This window comes from Leptonychotes weddellii, chromosome 14 (assembly GCF_054177405.1).
Source record: "Leptonychotes weddellii isolate Sample4059 chromosome 14, ASM5417740v2, whole genome shotgun sequence".
Taxonomy (NCBI): Eukaryota; Metazoa; Chordata; class Mammalia; order Carnivora; family Phocidae; genus Leptonychotes; species Leptonychotes weddellii.
In genome coordinates, this window is record NC_138382.1 from 55,084,746 (window position 1) to 55,110,664 (window position 25,919).

Genomic DNA, 25,919 nt, shown 5'->3' on the forward strand with positions numbered 1-25,919 from the left:
AAGAAGAAGAAGGTAGCAGGAGGGGAAGAATGAAGTGGGGGAAATTGGAGGGGTAGACGAACCATGCAAGACGATGGACTCTGAAAAACAAACTGAGGGTTCTAGAGGGGAGGGGGGTGAGAGGATGGGTTAGCCTGGTGATGGGTATTGAGGAGGGCACATTCTGCATGGAGCACTGGGTGTTATGCACAAACAATGAATCATGGAACATTACATCTAAAACTAATGATGCAATGTATGGGGATAATATAAGAATAAAAAAATTTAAAAATAAATAAATAAATAAATAAATAAATACATTAGATAATTTAAAAAAGCAAACAATTCATTCTGTAAGTAATATCATGTTGCTTGGAATAGTAATAAAAATCTAAAAAGTTTAAAAAAAAAAGAAAAAGAAAAAGAAATAGACTGTGGAATTGGAAGCCCCAAAACATAGAGAGAAAATAAAAGAATCAAGATTTAAAGATGTTAATTACCCTTTTGTAAAACTGATTAGCTACATAAAGCCACAATTCTGGGGTCAGGGGAGGGACTATGAAGTAAAAGAGAAAATCTTAAAAGCAGCCAGAGTGACAAGAGAACCCAGAACTCATTGGATGAACATTTTCAGAGTTAGGAGGAAAACTTAGTAGCATGTCCTTTTATTTTTTTATTTTTTTAAAGATTTTATTTATTCATTTGACAGAGAGAGGGGGAGTGGCAGGCAGAGGGAGAGGGAGAAGCAGGCTCCCCACTGAGTGGTGAGCCCAAGGATGCAGGGCTCAGTCCCAGGTCCCTGGGATCATGACCTCAGCCGAAGGCAGACACTTAACCAACTGAGCCACCCAGGCACCCCAGTAGCATGTCCTCTTAAAACAAAAGCAAAATAAAATATTTTTAGACAAAGAGAAACAGATTATCTGTCAACCAGATTTGCACTAAAAAGAAGATAACGGACATTCTAAAGTCAGAAGAACAGTGATCCACAGATGCAAGTTTGGAGATGCAAGAAAGAACATAAAGCAACAATAAATGTAAATATGTGGGTAAGATAAATAAATATTTAATATTTAAAAGTTATACAAATTTTGTGTAATATATATGTTTATAACTAAAATGTATGACAATATATGGCAAAATATAGCAATAGCATGAAGTCGGGAGAAAGATAAATAGTGTTAAAACGTTCTGAGGGTCTTGTTCAGGTAAAGGAGACATGTTAATATAAAACTTCAATGAATCAGAGATATGTGTTGTAATCTATAGAGTAACCTTAAAAATAATTTAAAAGCATATAAACTGAAGCTAAGGGCAAATATTGACATTAAATTAAGAAATATATATTTAACACATATATCAAAGGAGATCACAATGGAAATTGAAAAATATTTGTGAATACATAATGAGAATATTGCAAGGAAATTATGTGGGATGTAGTTAAATTTATGCTTAAATGGAGAATGGATAGCCTTCAACTCAGATGTTACAAAGAACAAAGCCTGAAAACAAATTTTCTAAGTATCAATAGAAGACATAAAAAGAACAGCACATTAAGGTGTAAGAATGAAAATTACAAAGATAAGAGCTTAAATTATTGAAAGAAAAAAATTAACGAGGAGGATGGAGGGAGCCATTTTACACTTTCATACCTCTAACCACGAAAGTAGTAGAAGATTTCCCTGTAGGTGGCAGCAGTCTCAAATCTGGGGACAATAAAGATGTTGGAGCATGCACAGTACTGATGCTGCTAAATGGGACTGGCCAAAGGCTCTTTGAGTTTAAGATTTTAGAGGTCCGTTAGAGGCCTGATGAGGAAGAGGAAAAGAACAGGTAACCAACCCAGAAGCAACAATTTTTTAAAAAAGAAACAAAAGAAAACATACAGCACAACTAATAACCAGTGAAGGTAACATGAATCTTAGCTATAGATGTATTTTTATTTTTATTTTTATTTTTTTTTAAGTAGACTCCATGCCCAGCATGGAGCCCAGCTCGGGGCTTGAACTCACAACCCTGATATCAAGACGTGAACTGAGATCCAGAGTCAGATACTTAACCAACTGAGTCACCCAGGTGTCCCTATAGATGTATTTTTTTAATTAACATAATTTCCATTAATTCTTATTAAGAATGTTTGCAAGGATTTAAAGAGAACATCAGCTGTTCTGTATGTATTTTTCCAGATGTACTGGGTAGGAAAGGGATACTTCTAAATGACCTGGTATCCTTACCTTAGACAATATAGGGATTTCCTCCAATGTAAGCAACCGAGAGAACATAGTCAGGCTTCAGACTAAAAATATTTGATGGCCCCAGTTGGATGTTGTTCAAGGTTAAGCTATATTCTTCCTCCTGCTCATTTTGGTAGCAACAAACCCTAGATTGTATTCAGATTAGTAATTAAAACATGAATGCAATAATGGAGAAAAAAAAAGATTGTTTACCTAGACCTGGACATGGGAAGAAAATAATTTCAGTAGAGTCCAAATGGATTACAAGCACACTGTTTTCTATCATAAATATACTAAAAATGTTAGCTGTCTTCTAGAATTGTTCTTTGTCGATTTAAAAATATAGCCACTTAAGAGAACAATTAATAAATGTAAGATAAAGTAAGATAAAATTATGCCTTTATCTCATCGTGCCCTGTAGCCTTAAAGCTAATCAGAATCCTTTGAGAGGAAGAATTTAAGAGAAAGTGAGGGAAGGTGAAGCCTAAATTTTGCAAGAAAAAGAAACAATAGAAAATCTTAAGTTTTCTAATAAATTATAGAGGATGTACTGTTTTATTATGTTCAGACTTACAAATTAAAATCTCAGATCATATTTCTCATTTTCACCTTTTCTGATTTCCATGAGGAATATCTGGCATTTCATTTCATTTTGTCTCCTTAATAGTAATGAGTCAATGTGAAAGAATTGGATTTTGAATTGTCCATTACCATTAATGGTAACATTGAGGGAAGGCATTGTCTATGTCTAATGATGTCTGCCTATTTACTTTTGGAAAGCATGACTTCTAGGGTTTATATAAGAAGAAAACTTCCTTCAGAGATAATTTTGTCAGGTTAATGTTAAAATTCCTTCCACAATAAAGTGTTAGATTTCTCCTCAGTCCCCCAAATCAGAATTAATCACTGTGTGCCCAGTAGCATTTCATCCTATTTCTTTCAAGGCACTTTTTGGTCTAACTTTATTATAGTTTCTCATAAACATGAATACCTCACCCATTAGATTATAAACTACTTATCACTTCTCGGCCTTTTGGCTAAGATCAAGTGTAGATTATAAACTACTTAAAGGTAAGAATGAATCTTATTTTTCTTTTTCTACCGCATGCAATAAGGACATGAAATAAATATTTTTGAATGAATAGAAAATCAGCTTAATAAGAAATATGCAGTATTTTGCAAGTCCCTATGGGGGGAAATGCAGTAATAGGTAGAGTTTTTCTTACCATCCTAACATATGCACATATATGAGCATAAAGGATCCAGTACACAAGGAATTGGGAGGAGATATTGACCCCTCAGAGACATGTAAAGAAGTTAGTGCACAATTGGAATATTAATTATCAGCTTATGAATCTTGTTTTCCCTAAGCAGATATGAACCAAACCACCCAGGGAAGATAACAGAAACATATAAACATAATGACGTTGAGGAACAAAAGTATTTGAGACAAAGTCATGGGTCACTGCTTTAGACTGAGAGCTATGCAGTCTTTTTTAACTGGAAATCAGCAAATCAGTACCCAGGCAAGAAAATTTTGGAGTCATGGGATAGAGATCTGCTAGAGGGTCTAGCACCCATGAATGAATCAATCACCAAGATTTGAACCAATATGATCATAATTCAATAGAAGAGAGAATAAATCTAACTTTCCCAGGAAAATGGGACTAGGAGATGGAAAGGGAGCAAAACACTATGATGCAGAGGGATGAAAATATAACCCCCACTGCCACCTAGAAAGTCTCTATCATAAGGGACCTTCAAAAAAACCCCATTTATTGCCCCCAATATACAGTATGGTGATTAGAGATAATGTGATTAGGAAAAATCCCAAAACCTGAGCTGAGAGTTCTAGTCTTTTTCTGTGGGTTTTTATAGACAGAAAATCAAAGAGCATTTGCTATCAAGATCACATGGAGTCCTTGTCTGTTGCACATGTAGGTATGGTGTGGCTGGACTGCAAACTTGTGTTGATTTTATTCAATACTTTTCAGAAGAACAAATTAGCAACAATATCCTCACTAATTAGCCCAATTAAGGAATGATCCTTCGAGTTTGAGGATGGAACCCCTCTCAGTTGGAAAACTGTTTTTCACATATTAGCTACATGACTCTTGCCATGCTTTTATTGCCAGAAAGCACTTGCACTTGTAGTTGATGACAAGATCTTCCCCATTTCATCCTCCAAGAACATGGAAGGTGTCCCATAAGAATAAGATAAAAATCAAACCAATCAATCAGAACACAACTACACAAAGTATAGTATGCCTCAAAATAGAATGGCACTAAAACCAATTAAACTTGGTAGCAGATCTAAAGGTTTATGATGGAGGGTGGACAGTGCATTGAAAGCATCAATAAGGAAGATTTATAGAGACAAACTTTGACATTCTTTCCCATTTCCATTCTTTCCCAAATTGCTGTGCTAATATCCTGAGCAACTTTCAAATCTATTATAATTATGAGATGTAAACTTTGGATATCAAGTCTGATGTCATTAAACTGAACATCTCAAATAGGTGGCCTGATTCGACCTAAAAAACGTATTGTCTTTGGCTCATTCAGTTTTAAAAACTGAACTTAGGTTTACAAAATAGAATTTTCCCCCTGAAATCTAAGTTTTGGGCTTCTCTTGAAAAATCAGATCTGATAACATTGGGACAGAATTTCTGCCTCATGTGGTACTGTACTCAGGAGTATCTGCAGAGTGGCTGAATCCTTGTGATGGGGTGTACCTTCCAGTTTGTAAGCACCCATTATTCAGTCACAAAGACACCTTCCTTATCTACTTAGCTGCTAAACATTGAATTTCAAATCCCTTAAACCAGTCTGAAATCCTAGTGGCTTTTCTATAGTTCCTGTGAACAAGGACAAATTACTAACAATATTTCCATGTAAGTGTTTATTTTAATTCAGGTGCATAATGGACAGTCATTGTCAGTAATCTTTTTGTGGACCAGTAAATGATTTATGAGAAAGCCAACTGACATAATTGTGTGTCCAAACACAGGGCCTCCTAAATTCAAAGTTTAGTCCTTCTGATAAGGTTGTTGAAAGTGTAAAATGGTTGATAAACAATAATCCTAAGTAATTACTCTTCTAATAATAAATAATTACTTTGTATAGTGTGGTCTTTCATTGTAATAGGTGTTTTAACAAGCAAGAATGTGATAGGTAAAGAAAATAAATATTTTTTATACTCTTTATAATCATAATAGATTTTCCATAGACAGTTATATTAACAGCTAATTTTGATTAAAGAGATTGTGAAAGCATTCAAAGAAATGTATTATTCTACTAATGTGTATGGAGAGACCAGGACAGATATATTTTCTTCTGGGTGGGGAGTAGAGATGGGGAGGGATATGAGGTATTTGAGAGATAATTCATAGTGGAGATTTGTCTTGTTAGGAAATAAAGATTTCAACTTATTGGGAAAATACATGAAATAGTGACGGGGATGCTATTATAATGTTCTGAATAGAGATACCAAATCATCAGGGTCACTGTGTTTCTCTTCTGTTCATATATTCTTATAATAGTTCTACTCCTGAGGTATGTAGTGTACCCAGTGCTTCTGATCCTTGGTCCTCATAATATCCATTATTTAAAAGAGAGGCACTTTTCTAGACCCTGCCACTTTGATTTATTCACTGGGCAGAAGTGAGAGTGTGGATTGAGTTTTATGGTAACTGTATTCAGCTATCAACCAGCCTACTTACAGTGGCAAGGCAAGTTGAAACATACCATTCTGCCATTAGGTACATATAAACTCCTTCCTCTCAAATCTCCCCCTACTTCCATTTCCTAGAGAGTTAGGGAATGGCATTATGCTTCCTATTTTGACATTCCATGATTAGTAACATCCTGGTAATTATATTTTCTCAAAGTTCTCAGAATTAATAAAATGTTCCAAATCTCTGTGTCCTCCCAAATTCAAGCATCTGCATGTCAAAATAATAAATAAAATAAATCTTATATGCCAGAAAAGTAGATCCATACTCTTGTGGAGTATTAGGGAAGGTGATCCAAGGTAACGTAGAAAAGCAATTAATTGACAAGGAGGAAGGAACTGTGTTATCCCTGAGAATCTTCACTCTGAAGGTAGACCTCAGAGGACTGAAGCATTGCTCAAGTGGTAAGGTCTAGGTTCTCATGTAAATTATGTTCAGTAGTTCCAAAGATATGTACTTACTTGTATCTGGGGCCTTTATTTCCCAAATGATCAAATTAAACATGAGGTTGTAACTCACATACCACAATATTGTCTTTTAACCAGAGCTACTAGAAATATAATAGAACAAAAATGTAAGAATATAAGCATATGAGCATTTCTAAAAGAAACTCTTGTATATCACAATACAAAACATTCATTCAATTTATACGTGAAATATTTAAATACAATTCCTTTGGGGGAGTATTTTCATTTAGATCCCCCAGAAAGGTTAATTGCTTTAGTTTTTTAAGTTTCTATTGCTAATGGTACTACATAGCATTTACTTATGATCAATCTTAAGGCATACTCCACAATTGATATGTTCTATTATTTGAAAACTCATCCATATCTTTTGAAACTGAGTAAGCCAATCATGCAGGCTATTCCACACAACAGTCTTCCATGGAAATTTCATCTTGCTCAAGAGAGCAGCCGTTTTGTATATCACATTACCTGCTTCCTTGTCATACATGATCCCACCAAGGGGAAGGCGTCTGGATCAGGAGTCACTAATCTATAGTTTGACAAAATGCAAGTATCAGTGGGGTGAGATGTCTGAGAGGGAGACTGTTTCCAAAATACAGGAAACTACTAAAATTATCCAATCAGATTCTCTCTTTCCGGAATGTGAAATAGAAATAGAAATAGAGGGGCGCCTGGGTGGCTCAGTCGTTAAGCGTCTGCCTTTGGCTCAGGTCGTGATCCCAGCGTCCTGGGATCAAGCCCCTAGCAGGGAGCCTGCTTCTCCCTCTCCTGCTTCCCCTGCTTGTGTTCTCTCTCTCGCTGTGTCTCTCTCTGTCAAATAAATAAATAAAATCTTTAAAAAAAGAAATAGAAATAGAACCAGAGAATTATTAGCTGGAGAAAAGTTGAGAAAGATGCAGGGAAGTAATGCAGAGGACCATGAAGGCCCATAAGTATAGAGTAGTTTTGACTAACCTCCTTGTACTTATTTCTTCATCTGTAAAATATGGATATGATAACAGTATGTCTACTTTATGGATCTCTTTTGATAACTGATGTAATACTTGTAAAGCTCTTAGCAGAGTCTGGCATATTGTAAGTGCTCGTAAAAGTTAAATGCTGCTCACATCACATTATAGTATAATAATTGTCTTAACTCTGTCTACACTACTAGGCTCTGAGCTTTCTGAGAGCAGGGACTGTCTTACTCTTCTCTGTATCCTCAGTTATTAGCACAGCACCTAAACACAGTGCTTAGCGCATTGCAGGTCCTTCACTATATGTCCATTAGATGAGTGAAATAAAGTTTTTCTGCCTCTACACATCTTCCTCACTTTTTTCTTCATACCCACCTATCTACCTCATCATATTCGAGGACCCTAGGAAATCAGTGTATTCAAGTAGCAAACTGAGAATTAGTTCACTTTTATTATTGTTTTGTTTTGCTTTCTTAAGTCTTTAATTCACTTTATTTTTCTTATGTAAAACTATGTGGTGGCCACAGTTGGACCCTCTGCACGGAGACTCTGGTGTGGATCTTTACAAGATGGTCAGTGAATTCCTGACCTGATAGAAAGACTTGGTGGACACAGTCTCTTTCCAGAGGTCAGGGGTGAGATAGCTGGAGGTCTTGGAAATGGCATCAAAAGTGGCCTTGGTGGGGCACGTGGGTGGCTCAGTCGGTTAAGCATCTGACTCTTGACTTCAACTCAATTCATGATCTCAGGATGGTGGGATCAGGCCCACATCGGGCTCCATGTGGAGCCTGCTTAAGATTCTCTCTGTCTCCCTCTCTCTCTGCCCCTTTCCCCGTAAAAAAAAAAAAGGGGGGGGGGGCCTTGGCTAAGTTACCCAGGGTGGCAGTGTAGCCCCTGGCCAAGGTGCAGCAGTCATCAGTACCAGCCATCATCAGGAGCTTCTTGGGCACAGGGACTAAGATGATGCCAGTGCCTCTGGGGGCAGGAATGAGGCATGTCAGTACAGAGCCACAGTGCCTGGTCACCTTACATGGGACGGTGTGGGCTTGCAAATCTCATTCCCCCAGTAGCCTTGCAGAAGGAAGATAATGGAAAGCTTGGCCAGGATGGTGGCCCCACAGATGGCAGTGTCTACCTTCTTGGGGTACTTAACACCCAGACCAAGGTGTCCATTGTAATCTCCAATGGCAACAAATGCCTTAAACCTAGTCTGCTGCCCAGCACGGGTCTGCTTTTGCACAGGCACAATCTTCAAAACCTCATCCTTGAGGGATGCCTCCAGGAAAAAGTCAATGATCTCAGATTCCTTGATGAGCAGGAAGAAGAGATAGGTCTCCTCCAGGGACTTGATCTTCATGTCCTTGACCAGGTGGCCCAGCCTGTTCTATGGCCTCAGCCCTGGACTGACCATGGCCACAACCCTGGCCTGAGATGCCAATGCCAAAGCCACCAGGGCAGCCACTATGGCCTCCCATTTAAGGGCCCCAGGACCCTCCAGGCCTCCCAGCCCTTCTGCAGCACTGGTAGCATCTGCCATTTGGTGTTTTCTCAAAGATGCTAGTTTGCTTTTAGAAGGTATAAGAATCAACTTGACTTTGCCTTATTTTCTATGCTAAAAATTACATATACTTCAAGTAGCCACAATCTCTTTTCACAATTAATAGAGTTGAGTCAGAGACTCAAGGTATGGAGGACAAGGTGGGGGTGTAGGCAAGGCTTAGTATTAACGAGATAAGAAAATAACTACCTATCAGTTAGAATCCCAGTAAAGATTTAACAAAACACAAAATTTCAGAATGTTAGGGTTAGAAAGACCTTTAGAATTTATCTAGTTCAAATTAACTTTGGCTTTATAGATGAGGAAACTGAGATCCAGATAGGAGAATATATTTATAAGACACAAGAGAGCTTGGGACTTAATTATGTGACTCCTTATGGCAATAATGGTCCTTGCTGAACTGTACCACACTGCATAGCAATATATTTTGCATGTCCATAATTTAACTATATACCATATTAGTTATGGTATATAGTATAATAGTAGGACAAAGTGTAAACTCACAGCCTTAGATTTAACCTTATTAGAGGTAAGCAGAGGTAAGCAGCTGTCTAGCATATCTTTTGGGAGAAAATAATCCCAGCAGTAATGATGCTGTCTTCATCATTGTCTATAAATATACTAAATTATTTATTAACATATGTCACAGATGTCAACCAGAATGGAAAACTAATAGCTTATAGTGGTTTAATTTATTTGATTTACACATATTGTCAGAGACAACCTTTATGGAGGAACATATAATAATTAAGCACTTGTCAGAATGGCTAAATGTCACTATAAAATAAACTAGCAATCCAAATCTCTTGGGGCACTTTTGATATGTTACCAGTTCTCCTGGGAAAGAAGGTTTTGAAAGCACAAATTTGCAAAATGTAGCCAATGTGGCCTTGATAGAATCAATAGATTTCACTTATGGAGCTAAGATTAATGGGCTAGGCAAAAATCCAAGCTAGTTATAGGAAATAACAAGTAAACTGAATTTTAGGAACAATCTGGGTAAGAATAGATTATTTTAATGAAGGGTCAAATTCCTAGTTAAAGAGATGGCCTAAAAAATCCCTTCCTTTCTCTCCTCTCTCCTCTGATTTTCTTCTTCTCCCTCCTATTTCTGTTTTCTTTTTCTTTCTTTGTCTCTGTTTTATAAGAACTCCCAGAATTATCTAATAATTTGGTGCTTTATGCACTCTCTGCTGTCTCTTCCTTTTATACATCATACAACCAACCCTGCTAGAGGATCATTAATTTTATAGAAGAAAAATGTTTATTTGTAACATTTTTTATCATTTTAACATTTATATCATATTTTAGCCCACTCGAGAGCTTTGCTCAAGGAGGCTCATTGGTTAATTTTCTTTAGTTCTAGGGCTATTCATGAATTTTCAGAGATACTGATTCTTAGATGGAATAGTCTCAGAGATAAAAAGTCTAGAGCATTCCTGTGGTTGATGTCTGTCTTTATTAAGATATAACAATGATGTAATGCTGCTATGATTCATACTATGATTAATTGGTTTTTTGTTTAAATGCATGAGGGTTCAATATTTTACATTTTATTCTCTCCTCTTTACTTTTTATTATATAACTATGTACAAATAAATTAGCAGATGAGTTAAGAGGGATTCTGCTTCTAGCCATGAAGGAGTACCTGGCAGTTATTACTCTCTTTCCACAAACAACTATGAAATTGGACAAAATATGTGAGGCAATGGTTTTTAAACATGGGACAATAGATATGGTAGGATAGTAGTCTTTGAGAGAAGGGAAACATACGAAATAAGTCCCAGGTTTATCTTCTTTTTCTGTATGAAGTAACTTTCCAAATTATGATTCAAACAGTCAAACCCAAGTGAAACCCTGTATCTCATTGAAGATGAAAAGATTAAAATAGCTGAAATTTGGGGACTCAGTCGGTTAGACGTCCAATTCTTGATTTCAACTCAGGTCATGATCTCAGGGTCGTGGGATTGAGTCCTGCATCGGGCTTCACTCTCAGTGTGGGACCAGCTTGAAATTCTCTCTCTCCCTCTCCCTTTGCCCCTCCCAGCTCATACTCTCTCTAAATAAATTAATAAATAAAATCTTTTTTAAAATACCTGAAATTTGTAGAGCATGAAGCCATAGAAGAGAGACCAACATGGTGGTTGCAAGGAGGACAGAAGTCTCAATGGGTGGCTTCTGAATATCCTTGGTCAATGGCTGGGCTGCCTATATGCATCATTGGGCTTCATGAGACCCCAGAGAACTCCTTGTGGGTTCACAATTGTGGGACAGTGGGATAAATGGGGATATTAGAGGTTGTGGGTTCTGAGACACATTGAAGTTACAATCAGTCATAGTGAAATAACCTCATTGAGAACCCCAGGCTTTCAGCTGAGACTGAAGAAAGACCATACTTTAAAAATAAGTCCTTAATTTTAGTAAAAAATGTGTTAGAAAAATGTTCTTAAGACTAAGGATACAACTGAAACAGACCAGCCATAAGGAGGGATAAATCCAAGTATACCAGATCAAGAGGATCCATTAATAATTTATTTCCCTGTCAGAAAATCTAATACCTATTTAAATAAGCCAACATAATCTAAACTCACAGCAACATATTATTTCTAATAGCCTGTATATGATATAAAATCAGTAGACATACAAAAAAGCAAAATAATAATAATAACTCTCAGGAAAAACATCAGTCAGTAGAAACTGATCCTATCAGGATTCTAGAACCTATAATTGGCAGAAATAACTGCAGTACCTTTTATAAATATGTTCAAATATTTAAAAAGAAAAAAGAACATAATGAGTGAACAGATACGGTACATCACATTAGAAATGGAAATACTATAAAATAACCAAATGGAATTCAAGAACAGTGCAGTATATGAAAACCTACATCTATAATTTACTTAATGTAAAATATTGAATGTTTTCCTGTTAAGATTATGATCATTAAAAAGATATTTATGATATCTTCTAGTGTACTGATATTCTAGCCATTCTAATAAGAAAAGTAAAAGAAACAGAAGTCGTAAAGATTGGGAAGGAAGAAGTAAAATTATCCTTTTAACCAGATGTCATGATCATTTACATAGAAAATCCTAAGGAATAGACATTAAAAGCCTACTGGAATAAGTCAATTTTAAGAGGTCAAAGACAAAATAGCAATCAAAAAAAAAATAAATGTATTTCTACATTTGAAACAAATAGCATTTAAAATTTAAAAAGTCAATGTCACTTTTAGCAGCATCTAAAAACATGAAATACATAATAATCCTAACAAAAGATATACAAGATCTATTCACTGAAACTACAAAAGTTCTGAGGGAACTTTAAAAAGACATAAATGTGTTTACATAACTGTAAAAAAAATATAAATGTACCATGCTCATAGAATGAAAGACTTAATGTTGTTAGAATATAAATTATTCCAAAATGAAATGCCCCCCCAACAGAATTTCAGTATATTTGTTTAAGAAATTGACAAGTTCATTTTCATTCTAAAATATATATGGAAATTCAAAATGTATATAATTCCTATACTTATTGTGAGACTGTAGAAATGTAGACAGTAGTATTGACATTAGTATAGACAAATATATCAATAAAAAAAGAAAAATAGACTTTACATATATGATCAATTGATTTCTATTTACTTAAATTAGCATGTTTAATTACATTTGATGTTTTAAAAATATTGAAATCATTTAGGCAAAATTTAACAAAATTTAATCTTTTGAATAAAAAAACAAAATTTAAGCTTTAGAATAAGGCCACTCTCACATAACTTTCCATTTCCCTCCTTCCTAACATTATTTTTCCAAAATTCAGTTGCTTTTCAAATCTCCAAAGGAAAGAAAACATCATAAAAAGTATCTAAGTACCTATGTCAAATCCCATCTTATGGAATTTAGATAGATATTGTAAAGTTACTGCTATATGGAAAAATAAAGCAAATTTAATTGTGGCACTACGTATACAACTTTTTTAAGCAAAATATCAGCTAGAGATTCAAGTCAAGTCAAAACACTATACTGGCTGATAAATTCCATCATTAGGAGAAGAAAACTCAGTTTGGGTCACTCTCTGATATAAAATTCCAAAACAAACCAATCTTTTCAGACAGGGAATAGTTCTGCATGGAAGGTAGCTTCAGGAATGAGTCTCTAACACAACATCTAAAATTTAATGTCTAGGGACACCTGGGTGGCTCAGTCAGTTAAGCATCTACCTTTGGTTCAGGTCATGATCCTGGGGTCCTGGGATCCAATCCTGCATCGGCTTCCTTGCTCATGATTGGCAGGGAGCCTGCTTCTCCCTCTGCCTGCCGCTCCCCCTGCTTGTGCTTGCTCTCTCTCTCTGACAAATAAATAAAATCTTTGAATGAATGAATGAATGAATGAATGAATGAACTTAATGTCTACTCTCCGAAAGAAAGTAAGGGAGAGTGAGCACGCGCATGCAAACATCCCATTGTGATGACAAGTCCTGTCAAACATTAAGCTATATTCAACCTGTTGTGGGTGAGTGATTTCTTTCAGATCATCTCCATTCTGCTATGGAGCCCATCCAGTGAGGTTTTATTTTCATCATGGTAATTTTCAGGTCTATAATTTCCATTTCTTTCTTTTTCACAAATTCTATTTATTTGCTGAGATTTTCAGTTTTTTCATTTGTTGAAAGGCAATTTTTAACTGATTTTTGAACGATTTCAATGATGGCTGCTCCAACATCCATATTAGATAATTCCAGCATCTGATTCATCTTGCTGTTAGTGTCTGTTGACTGTCTTCTCTCATTCAAGTTGTGATTTGCTTACTGGAAATGTTGGATATTATACTATGAGATTCTGGATACATGAGAAATAAAAAATACATATATCAAAAGTAGCTTGCATGTGAAGGTTTATAGGTACTTTATTCATAATAGTCCAAAAATTAAAATCACAAGATGTTTCCCATCAGGATTAGGATAATCACACTTGGTATATTCATATAATGGAAAAATAATTAGCAAAAAATATAAATGAATTACAGATACATCCTGCAATATGAATGCATCTCAAAAATATTACAGTGAGTGAAAGAAGGCACAGAAGAGTACATACTATATGATTCCATTTATATATAGTTCAAGAACAAGATAAACTAGTATATGGCAATAGAAATCAAGGCTATAGGGAGGAGAGTTGACTAAAATGGGCACAAAGGATCTTTCTGGAGTGATGAAAATGTTCTAAATTTTTATGGCTATGTCAGTTGCTTGGGTGTACATATTTGTCAAAACTCACTGATTTAAACACCTAATGCATTTCATTGCAGGTACATTTTCCCTCAAAAACTACAAAAATGAATAAAAATAAATAACTGATGTACTGGGAAAATAATTTTATTTTTAAAAAAATCTTATGCAAAAGAATGCTTTGTAATTCATGAAAGCATACTGTCAGGAATAAATTCCTCCTTTTCTTAGCATGGGGATCTCCCCGCCACCACCTGCTATCATTAATACCAGAAATCTAACAACAAGCAAACAAGGAAGAACATGATGTTGTCTCAGTCTCCAACTCCCTACCACTATGTCGTGTTTGCACCTACCTCTGGATTTTTCCAAAACTTCTTTAAGAAATCTATAAAATGATTGTGCTGAGGAGGTCAGAGTGATTGCATTATGTAGGTAATGGCAATGCGAGTTCATTTCGATGATTAAACTAAGAATACAATGTAATAAATGAATACTCTTGGATGGATACAAATAGGCAACTAAAGGCAGTAGACTTCCTTAGGCCAAATTGCAGTCTTTTGTAACATGTTTAAATAGTGCTGTGTAAAAAATGATACTCATGTTATAAAAGAAGAATATGTCAACAAAAAGACTTACTCTTCCTACTGAAGTACTGTCTCTTTCTGCCTGAGTGAACAGTGCCATCCAGAAGTAAAAGAACACCTCAGTTGTCAATGTGTCTGTCAGCCCCCTCAAGAATCCCTCTGCTAGGAGCACCTGGCTGGGTAAGTCAGTAGAGCGTGCAACTCTTGGTCTCAGGGTTGTGAGTTCGAGCCCCACATTAGGTGTAGAGATTACTTAAAAATAAAATCTTAAAAAAAAATAATCCCTCTGCTATTCCTGACTGATTATAGCTCTACTCTATGGCCTAATCTTCATCACCTAAGATAGAGGTCAAAAGGTAGAATTTGGACCCTCCATCTATTCACACAGTAGCTTAAGCTCTGGGCTGTTTATTTCAAACATTATCATTTGTTGTTAATCATATCCAGTTTCAAGAAATAAATTGTCTTCCTCAAGAGCTAAAATAGGATATTTAAAATGAAAACATCATGAGGGTGCCTCGGTGGTTCAGTCGGTTAAGCGTCTCTCAACTCTTGATTTTGGCTCAGGTCATGATCTCAGGGTTGTGAGATTGAGCTCTGCATCAGGCCCTGAGCTCAGTGGGGAGTCTGCCCGAGATCTCTCCTCTCCCTCTCCCTCTGCCCCCTCTCTTTCAAATAAATAAATAAATCTTAAAAAATAATGAAAACATCATGGGCAGCATTCCACAATGTCATTTAGAGTAATAAATCCTATGTAAAGACCATCACTATAATAAATCCAGATATTGGAGATATTGTTGCTGTCATAATTACAGAATTAAGAAGTAAAGGGAGTGTTGAATTATCTGAAGAAAATCATTCTTGTGCCAATAACAACAGCTGTTCAAATTTCTAAGTTGCTAAAATCCTTAAACCATAGCTCACCAGTCTTTATATAAATTTACTTTTCATTTTGATGATTATTTTTTCATCAAGGTGTAACCAGACAATTTATTTCATTTATAAAATCAGGCACACAGATGACCACAATTGATAAAATTTATATTGCAGAGGAAGCCAAGAAATATTTCATTTAACTTAAAAAAACAGGTCACTAAAGAACAGATAAGGAAACAGACCTAGACCTTGATCCTCAAGCTGTCTTCATAAAGAGCTGCAAGAAAAAGGTGTAACCAGACTCTCCCAGTAAACTGGTTTTGCACAAATCTTGTGGGCATCCTAGGCCTACTAAACATGTTACCTGTCTTTGTGCAAAAAAATATTGTACCGGGGCGCCTGGGTGGCTCAGATGGTTAAGCGTCTGCCTTCGGCTCAGGTCATGATTCCAGGGTCCTGGGATCGAGCCCCACATCGGGCTTCTGGCTCAGCGGGGAGCCTGCTTCTCCCTCTCCCTCTGCCTCCCCACCCTGCTCATGCTCTCTCTCTCTCTTTCTCTCTCTGTATCTCTGTGTCTCAAATGAATAAATAAAAAATCTTAAAAAAAATATTGTACCCCCTCAAATTGTGCCAAATGTACCATGTACTGATAATGTATCATTTAATATGGAAACTTTCAACAGAGCCAAACGGGTAGTTGGATATTGGATAACCTTCGTAATAGCAAATCTCTTTTCTGAAGTTAGTCCACATTCCAGTGATAGTTCTATTTCCTCTGGATAGAGAGTTTGGTCTTAGAACAAGAGAAAATAAATAATGGAAGAATAAAAGAATGGTTTGTTTTTGGAGTTTAACACCCTCAATACTCCCTCTGCTACATAATTGCCTGAGAGGCCGCTGCAAGCTCCACTGGTAGAAAGACAGATTGGTGTTGAAGAAAAGATGTTCATTTGGCATAGTTGGTTTGGAGAAGAAAAAACAACACTCTTCTGCATCATCTACCAATGCTACCACAAAAGCATTTATTTTTGTTCGTTTTAAAGATTTATTTATTGGGGCACCTGGGTGGCTCAGTCATTAAGCGTCTGCCTTCGGCTCAGGTCATGATCCCAGGGTCCTGGGTTCGAGCCCCGCATCGGGCTCCCTGCTCAGCGGGGAGCCTGCTTCTCCCTCTCCCACTCCCCCTCCTTGTGTTCCCTCTCTCACTGTGTCTCTCTCTGTCAAATAAATAAATAGAAATCTTAAAAAAAAAAAAAAGATTTATTTAAGAGAGAGAGAGTTGGGAGAGGGGCAGAGAGAGAATTCCAAGCAGACTCCACACCCAACACAGAGCCTGACTCAGGGCTGGAACTCATGACCCTGAGATCATGACATGAGCTGAAATCAAGAGTCGGACGTTCAACTGACTGAACCATCCAAATGCCCCCAAAAGCATTTATTTTAATACACTTACTAGTCTTTGTATAAAATTGCTAATGGCAAAGCTTTTAACACACATACATAAATGCATACACATACATACACACACAAACACATAGTTAAGCAAACAACTGAATAATTAAGTGCAGTTTGTATTTGGAAGACCTTTTTTGGTTGTCACATATAGGAGTTATGTCCCTATTTTCATTTTTGTTTTAGCAAAAGAATATGTCTGAAGCCTTCCCTAGAAAGTACACTGACACTGTCAATGTTAGTTATGTCTGTGTTGGAACTGTACCCAACTAAGACCTCCAAAATGAAGAAAGCCCATATAATAATGCCTTCCAGTCACTGCATCGTATCATCCTGATTTCTCAGTCTCACTTTTCATTATCTGTTTTCTCATGTTTATGTATTATGTGCCATTTAAAATAGGGCAGACACTTCTATTTTTCACTATGATGCTGTACTTAACAGATTGCTGGCACATAAACACTCCTTAAACATTTGTGAGAGGGAAGGGTTGACAGTGCTCAATCAGCTCTCAAGAGGAATGTGGGTGAGGAGAAAGACAGAAAGGTATCTGTAACTGTGAAATAGAGCCCTTAGCCACCTATAATTTCCTAAATCTAATTTATTTATATTATTATAAATAACATAACCTGCTTTTCTTCCTCACCAATTATGGGTTGTACTTGGCCATCTTTGAAGATTTCTGAGTCCAGAGAGATTGCACTGACGGAAGACACGACTGTCCATTAAAGTCCTTTGGCTGGGTTTACACAGAAGTCTGGTAAGTTGTTGTTTAAGTGTAAGTTCTTCTTCCTGAATCCTGTCCATGCTTTTTCATATCGAAGTCTGATTTTTCTGGACAAGTAGAACTGAGAATGGGTACCTGAAGCATAGTAGATTCTTTAAGTTAATGTCATCCTGTAGAGTAAGTGAGGACAGCCAGCTAATCTTCCCTGGCAACAACCTCATGTATGCTAATAATGTTGTGTTAAAACACACTTCAGAAAACCAGCTGCTTTTAAGTGGGTTAAATATAAGCCTAGTAAAAATTTAAAATCTTTTTTTTCCTGAAAGCATAATGTAACCAGCAAGGTTCTCCAGGAAAACAGACCAATATATATGTGTGTACATATATACATGTACAAGCCTATGTATGTGTGTGTGTGTGTGTGTGTGTATGTACCCAGGTATATACACCTAAAATATATACCTATATATTTTAAGGGGTCTTATAATTTTAATAGTTTAATTATGGCTTTTGAGAAAAGTAAAAATTTTACCAAATTAAACATACATACCAATACTAAGACACAACCTATTTTCAGAAACTGGATCTTAAAATCAAGGTAGTTTCTTGTCGGTGCAGCATCAGATATGATGGGGAGAGGGAGGAGATGTGGTTTGAGTGGCCATCTCGAGAAGAATCTTGTAAGAACTAAAATTATCCAACTCTTAGATAGAAGCATAGGAGTCAATTTTCATGACCAAGAAGTAAAGCCATACCCATTAGCAGTCACTCCTCATTCCTCCCTTCTCCCAGCATCTGGCAATCACTAATCTACTTTTGCCTCTACGGTTTTGTTTATCTTTTCATCAGCTCATGAGCATTTGGGTTGTTTCCACTTTTTGGTTATTATGAATACTGCTGCTATGAATGTTTGCGTACAAGTTTGTTTGTGGACATACATTTTCAGTTCTCTTGGGTATATACCAAGGAGTGGAATGGCTGAGTCATGTGGTACCAAGTTTAACATTTTGAGGAACTGCTAAACTCTTCTCCAAAGTGGTTGGAATGTTTTACAATGCCACTGGCAATATATGAGGGTTCCAATTTGCCACATCTCACCAACACTTGTTATTGTATCTTTTTTAATTTATAGAAATTTTTAGCTACTTTAGTGTGAAGTAACATATTGTGATTTTGATTTGCATTTTTTCCCAGTGAGTAATAATGTTTACCACCCTTTCATTGCTTAGTGGCCATTGTAGGTCTTATTTGGAGAAATGTCTGTTGAGATATTTTGCACATTTTTTAATTGGGTTGTCTTTTTATCATTGAATTGTGAGTGTTCTTTAGGTATTCTTGATGTGAGTCCCTTATCAGATATATAATTTGCAAATGTTTTCTTTCAGTCTATGTGTTGTTGTTTTTTTTTTTTTCACTTTCTTGGTAGTATCCTTTGAAATACAATGTTTTAATTATAATTATGGATGGGCCAATGAAGATATATCTAGAGTATGGTGCACTTGTGAGCAAGAAAGTACCTGATGCAAAGTCTGGCTAAGAAAGGCCTACTTTTACTCTTTTTCCTTTAATCATCCTGGTGCGTCACACTACACATCTGTGCTACTAGCTTGAAGCAATTTTTAATCCATTTATCATTTTTGTTGGCTCTATAAAGTTGGCCTAGTAATTGGCCATGCTGAGTTTGACACTTTTTATATAGCCAGCATCTAGAAATAACATCTTACAAATCAAGAAATGTGTATATTCTCAGAAATTTCTAAACAACACCTTTGTTGACTGGCAGTGGAGGATCCAAGTATAAGAACTTAGCTATTTGGGTTCTCCTTAAAAATTCAAGAAACATAAGCCATTCACTTTTCAGAGGATGGGGAGGAAAGGCATGGGTTTCCACCTAATTCTATATCATATAAAAATTAAGGTATTAGTATACTTCTTAGGATAGTGCTTCTAGAGTTCAACATGGTGCCTGGCACATAGTAGACTCTCATCAATATGTTTGTTCTAATGAATATGATTACATATACATTTGTTAGTGTATACACTGGTAGTGGGAAACTTGTAGAGTATCCATGTCCCTTGAAAATATCATTGGGGATATATTGGGGATGCTATACAATTTTAAAATTGATTGCATCAATCCAATCAAAGCAAAAATGAGAACCTAATGTCCAGCAAGAGGGAGTTTTCAAGCAAAGTATAATATAACCCATAATGAAAAACTGCATAAATTAAAATAAATTTTAACATCAACTCCATGTTTATTTTCTTCAAAACTTATTAATGGTATTTTATAAAATCAATAAGAAAAATATGAAAATACTATATAAAACATGGGAAAATTTTTAAAGTAATATTAGAATGGTAAGGCTTTTGTAAATATGACAAAATTCAGAAGCTTTAAATCTATTACATAAAAATTCAATGATCTATATAAAATATAAAGTTACTCTCTGGAAAAGCCCAACATAAGCATTTCAAAAACATAAATGAAACTGGGGAAAATACTTGCACATCTTTTTAAAGACAAGGCATAATTTTTCTGTTATGTAAAGAAATTCATATCAACAAGATATAAACAACCTACAAGAGAAAGGACAAAAATATGTTGTTTAAGGAAGATAATATACATGTGCATTTTAAACATATGAAAATGTTTATTATATTAAGAGAAATACAAATAAGAACTACACTGAGATGCAATTTTTTAGTTTGACAAAAATTAAAAAGTTTTATTAAAACACACTAATGTATTAGTGACAATGTGGAGGAACAGAAATTCTCCAAAGATCATTGAAATCATATAAATTGTTAAACATTTGTGGAAAACAATAGTACTTATCAAGATGATAAGTATACTGTCATTTGACCCAACAATTTTGTTTCTAAAGAATTTATTCTCCAGATATTTTCAGCCCTGTAAGAAATTACATATGTACAATATTTTATATTGCAGCATTGATTGTAATAATAAAGGAATAAAAGCAATATAAATATTTATTAATAGAGGATTACTTAAACAAATTATGGTACATAAATCCATACAATGATAATCAATGGAGCCATTAAAATAATTGAGGAAGTTCTTCGTAAACTGATCTGTAAAACTCTCTAAGATATATTGCTGGGTGAAAAAAAAATCAAGGCACAGGACAATACATATAATATTCTGCCTTCATATATAAGTATATTAGGAGAAGAATACATATGTGTATGCACAGAATATCACTGGGAGTAATATAAGATATTCATAATATTGGTTGTCTCTAAGGGAAATGATATGTGTAGCCTAGAAAAGAGATTGGAATTTTAAACCATATGAATTCATTATATTTAATAATATGTAAATAAAACTTAGCTACAGAAAAAGTTTACACAAGATTATGTGACATATCATTCCAATTTTTAAGAAACAAATTAATTAACATAAATTAGCTAACTCTGTACACTGAGAAGGCCTGGAACTGATGTCAATAACAAAGAACATACTCAGAGCCCATATTTTGGTTTCGAAATTCAATCCTCCAGTAAAAGAAACCAGAGTTGCTTGGAAAAATGGCTGATCCTGGTACTGGGCCAGAGAAGATAAAAGATGAATGTGGACTCGCTGGTAGTACCAGAAGTGCTCCAAAAAATTGAAAGAATAGACACGTTAAAGGAACACAGGATCCAACCTAAAAGAGCACCCTGTGACCAAAACTGGAACAACTTGAGCAATGAAATGAATAATGTAATATTGGATTACAAAGCAAAATATAAAATAAATATCCATGAATCTGCACTGACTTATAAACAAATGATTGAATAAATAAGTAAATGGAGAGGAGATGAATCCTCCTTAAAAAATAATTCCAAAATAATATATAGAGATAATCCTTTCTCCAGGAGTGAAGCTTAATCCCACCCTGGTCCTAAGGGTGAGCTAGAGTAGACTTAGTGACTCTTCTAAAAGAATAGAATAGGGAAAAGAGGAAATAACTTTCTAGTGGAGAAACTGAGCAGACACTACCTTAACCAAGTCATCAAGATGGACATCATCAGTGATGTCAAGTAGGTATGTACTTCCTGATGTCATGTGATGAGAAGAACACTTTATATCTTTGATGTTTTTCCACAAATCCTTAACCCAAGGCCAGTCATGAGAAAACTGTCAGACAAATACAGATTAGGGGACATTCAACTAGATAGTACTAATCCTCAACACTGTGAAGGTCATTTAAACAAGGAAAGACAAACTCACAGACTAGAGGAGGCTGGGAAACATGTATGCAGTGTGGTACCTTAATAAGATCCTGGAACATAAACTGGACATTAATGGAATATCTGGTAAAATCCAAATAAAGTCTGGAGTTCAGTTCATAGTAATGCACCAATTTTGGTCATTTCAACTGGAAAAGAGAGCTCAGAGGCTTCAGTCTGTGTATTTCAGGAGATTATTTTCTAGTCATAATTGTGCCTGGATAGAACAAGGAAAAAGACTCCAATATTAGCCTTCTCTTCTCATTGCCTTCCTTTCTCCACTGTTTTTACCAATTCTTCCATAGTGGTTTCAACTCATTTCTCCAGATGAGGTGATAAGAGGAATAAGGATAGCATTGTTCAGAGTGGGCAGTTCAGGTTCTCTGACTGAGAAAAGCATGGAGGAAGGACAGTCCCTAATCAAATGTAGTGAAAATGGGGTAGTTTCTTCACCATTGGTTCCTTCCCTGAAACATCTACTCGTGGATGGATAGGCATGCATATATAGATTAATTAATGAATGAGAAAACTGGAAAATGGCCGAAGTTTACTTTTAAGAAGTAGGTCACATCCATAACTATTTCTGTAGAAACCATATAGATAAAGGGAAAAACAATATACTTTAAAAAATAGATAAATAAAAACCCCAAACCAGAAAGCCAATGAGAAGTTGATATTTTAAGAAATTTAATTATCTTAAAAGAGAATTAGTAAATCACTGAAAATTCTACATTAGGTTCATGTTATGTGCAGAAAGCAATCTTCAGTGCTCCCAATCTGCTATTAAAGATAAGGCTAATGCAATTTTCATTTGAGGCTTAGCTATGCTTGAAATAGAATACTTTCCTCAACTTTTAACATTCCATCTATGAAAAAGCAAATTAAAATACCTCAATCTACTGGTACCTTTTATATAACCTTTTCCTTGCATTATTTTTTACATCTTTAAAGGCATAATTGCAGGCAGCTTAACATAACCAAACTATACATGAAACTTTTCTAATATGTTTGCTTACCTCAAATAATTTGGTCTTATTAGTGATGCAGCTATAAACATTTGTATGAATTGTATTTGTACTTCCAGTAAATTGGTCTCATTCACATAAACAGTCCATATACTTCCATTTTTTTTTTTTCATAAAAGATATCTTAAAAGGTAATTTCTTCCCCCTTTCTTTCCTTCAGGATTTCTGCTCTAAAATTCAGTCGTGGTTGGTGAGATGGAACCTAACACAGATTGCTTTTTTTCTCCTCCGAAAACAAATTTTCAAGTGGCCTCAGAACAACAGAGAAGTGAGTTGTTGGATATAAGAAACTAAGAAAAAAGGAGAAAAAAAAAACAATCTCTGACAGCTGACAACTGTTAGTTGGCCTCCAAAAGCTAGGTTGTAGTGTTGCTTCCTGAACATAAATCATTTCACAGAATATCACCATCAGATAAGGTTATTTTGTGACCTTGATGGAACAAGACAAAAATAAGGACAAGATGCTACCACATTCTCCTCTCAAAGCCAACGTGAGTGACTAATGCTCTTTGACCAGCGACAGCCTGCTTTATCCCTCCCCTCTTCTGAATTAAAATGATTAATGTACTCGGTAACGAAATAGCCTCCATTCTCTTTCCTTTTTCTAAAGTTGAAGTATAGTTGACATACAATGTTATATTCATTTTAGGTGTACCACATAAAGATTCAACAATTCTGTATATTAAGCTATGTTCACTGTGATAAGAGCCGCTACCATCTGTCACCATACAACATTATTACAATTTATGGACTTATATTCCCCATGACTTATTTATTTTATAACTGAAAGTTTGTACCACTTAATCCCCTTCATCTGTTTGGCCTCAACCACACACCCTCCCCCACAAGCTTTGGCAACCACCACTTTGTTCTCTGTATTTATGACTCTGTTTGGTTTTTGTTGTTTGTTCATTTGTTTGCTTTTTAGATTCCACACACAAGTGAAATCATATACAATTGGTCTTTCTCTGACGACTTGTTTCACTTAGCCTAATACTCTCTAGGTCCATCCATGTTGTCACAGTTGTCAAGATCTCATTCTTTTTATAGTTACTAGTATCCCATTGTACATCTTCTTTATCTGTTCATCTATCAATGGACACTTAGGATGCTTCAATATCTTGGCTATTATAAGTAATGCTGCAATAAAATAGGGATGCATATATCTTTACAAATGAGTGTTTTTGTTTCCTTTGGGTAAATACTTAGTAGTGGAATTACTGGTTTGTATGGTATTTCTATTTTTTAACTTTCTGAGGAACCTCCATACTGTTTTCCACAATGGCTACACCAATTTACATTTCCACCAACAGTGCACAAGTGTTCCCTTTGCTCCACATCCTCACCAACACTTTTTATTTCTTGTCTATTTGATATTAGCTATTCTGAGAGTGTAAGGTGATATCTCATTGTGGTTTTATTTTCATTTCCCTAATAATTAGTGATTCATGTGTCTGTTGGCCATCTGTATATCTTCCTTGGAAAAATGTCTGTTCAGTCCTCTGCCCATTTTTAAATGAGATTATTTGGGTTTTGGTGTTGAGTTGTATAAGTTCTTAATATATTTTGGATATTAATCCCTTATTGGATACGTCATATGCAGTAGGTTGCTTTGTTGTACAAAAGCTTTTTATTTTGATGTGGTCCAATAGTTTGTGTTTGCTTTTGCTTGCCTGAGGAGACATATCCAGAAAAATGTTGCTAAGGCTGATGTCCGTGAGATAGCTGCCTATGCTTTCTTTAAGGAGTTTTATGGTTTCAGGTCTCACATTTAGGTGTTTAATCCATTTTGAATTTATTTCTGTGTATGGTGTAAGAAAGTAGCCGCCACTTCCTGATAATTCAATCAAAAACAGACTTCCAAATCACCTGGTATAAACCCAAACCCCATACATGAACATTCTGGTTACATTTCCCTAAGATTATTTTCCTCATAGAATACAGTTTTCCTTGCTGCAGCAAGTTAATAAACCTACATTTGTTTGACTACAGGTGTGTTCTTGGTGGTCTTTGGGCACCAGACTTTAACAAAACAAACAAAAGCTGTGGAAAAATTATTAGTGGATAAACGATCTTGTCACCGTGGTTGTTTGGCAGGGGTGGGGTGGGTTGGAAGGTGCCATGCATGTGTATGTTGGCCATGGTGGGAGAAAGAGCAGAAGAAAGCTATATACCATAGGTTATATGAGAGGTTGAGAGACTAGTTTTGCTCTATTTTTCTTTCCCATATTGTCTTGCCTGATTTTCTTATTGCCCTTATTCCCAATATTATCCCTTCATTCTGCTTTCACTATGAATCACAAAATGAAGCCCAACAGCATTGTTGCCGTTGTTCAGGTCCTTTAATAAATAACACCCCTCTCTTTGCCATCTCATTCTGACCCAAGTGAGAAGCGTGCAGAAGACAAAAGGATATCAAAAGAGGAGTTTTGTTACTGCTAAGAGCTAGATTAGAGGTTGTGACTGAAGTTTATGACCAGATTGGTTTGCTAATGCTCTCTGGTGACCCTCCCAGCCTAGATCTTAAGGCACTTGAACTGAGGAAAACTTTGGTTTTCAGGGCAGACATAACTACTGAGGATTTCTTCTTTGTACTACTAATGCAAAATGAAAAAAAATGAAGAAGAGAGGCCAAGTTCACACTGCCTACAAATCGTCTCCACTCAGTTAGGAAACACGGACCATTGGTGTCACCCAATTATCCAATAGCTTATTCCAGAAGAGCTTCTTTAGTGGAATTTCAAGTGCATAGAAAACATGTGTAGTGGATTATAATAATACATACCCCTAATACTCTCCAGTGATTTTTCTTCATAGAATTCACTGAGTTTATTCATGAAACCTGCGATCGTACAT

General features: G+C 35.7%; 1 long non-coding RNA gene and 2 pseudogenes across 1 annotated transcript; 2 read left to right on the forward strand and 1 right to left on the reverse strand.

Moving 5' to 3' along the window:
* Positions 1–11,042, reverse strand: part of LOC102738030 (small ribosomal subunit protein uS5-like) — a 33,428-nt pseudogene extending 22,386 nt beyond the window's left edge.
* On the forward strand, positions 3,231–3,320 carry LOC115942054 (U2 spliceosomal RNA; annotated as a pseudogene).
* Positions 11,043–13,365: 2,323 nt separating the features above from the next.
* On the forward strand, positions 13,366–24,238 carry LOC115941965 (uncharacterized). The gene is made up of 3 exons (XR_004076617.2): positions 13,366–14,927; positions 17,754–17,835; positions 23,224–24,238. It is a non-coding gene; the product is annotated as an uncharacterized LOC115941965 (long non-coding RNA).
* The last annotated feature ends 1,681 nt before the right edge of the window (positions 24,239–25,919 follow it).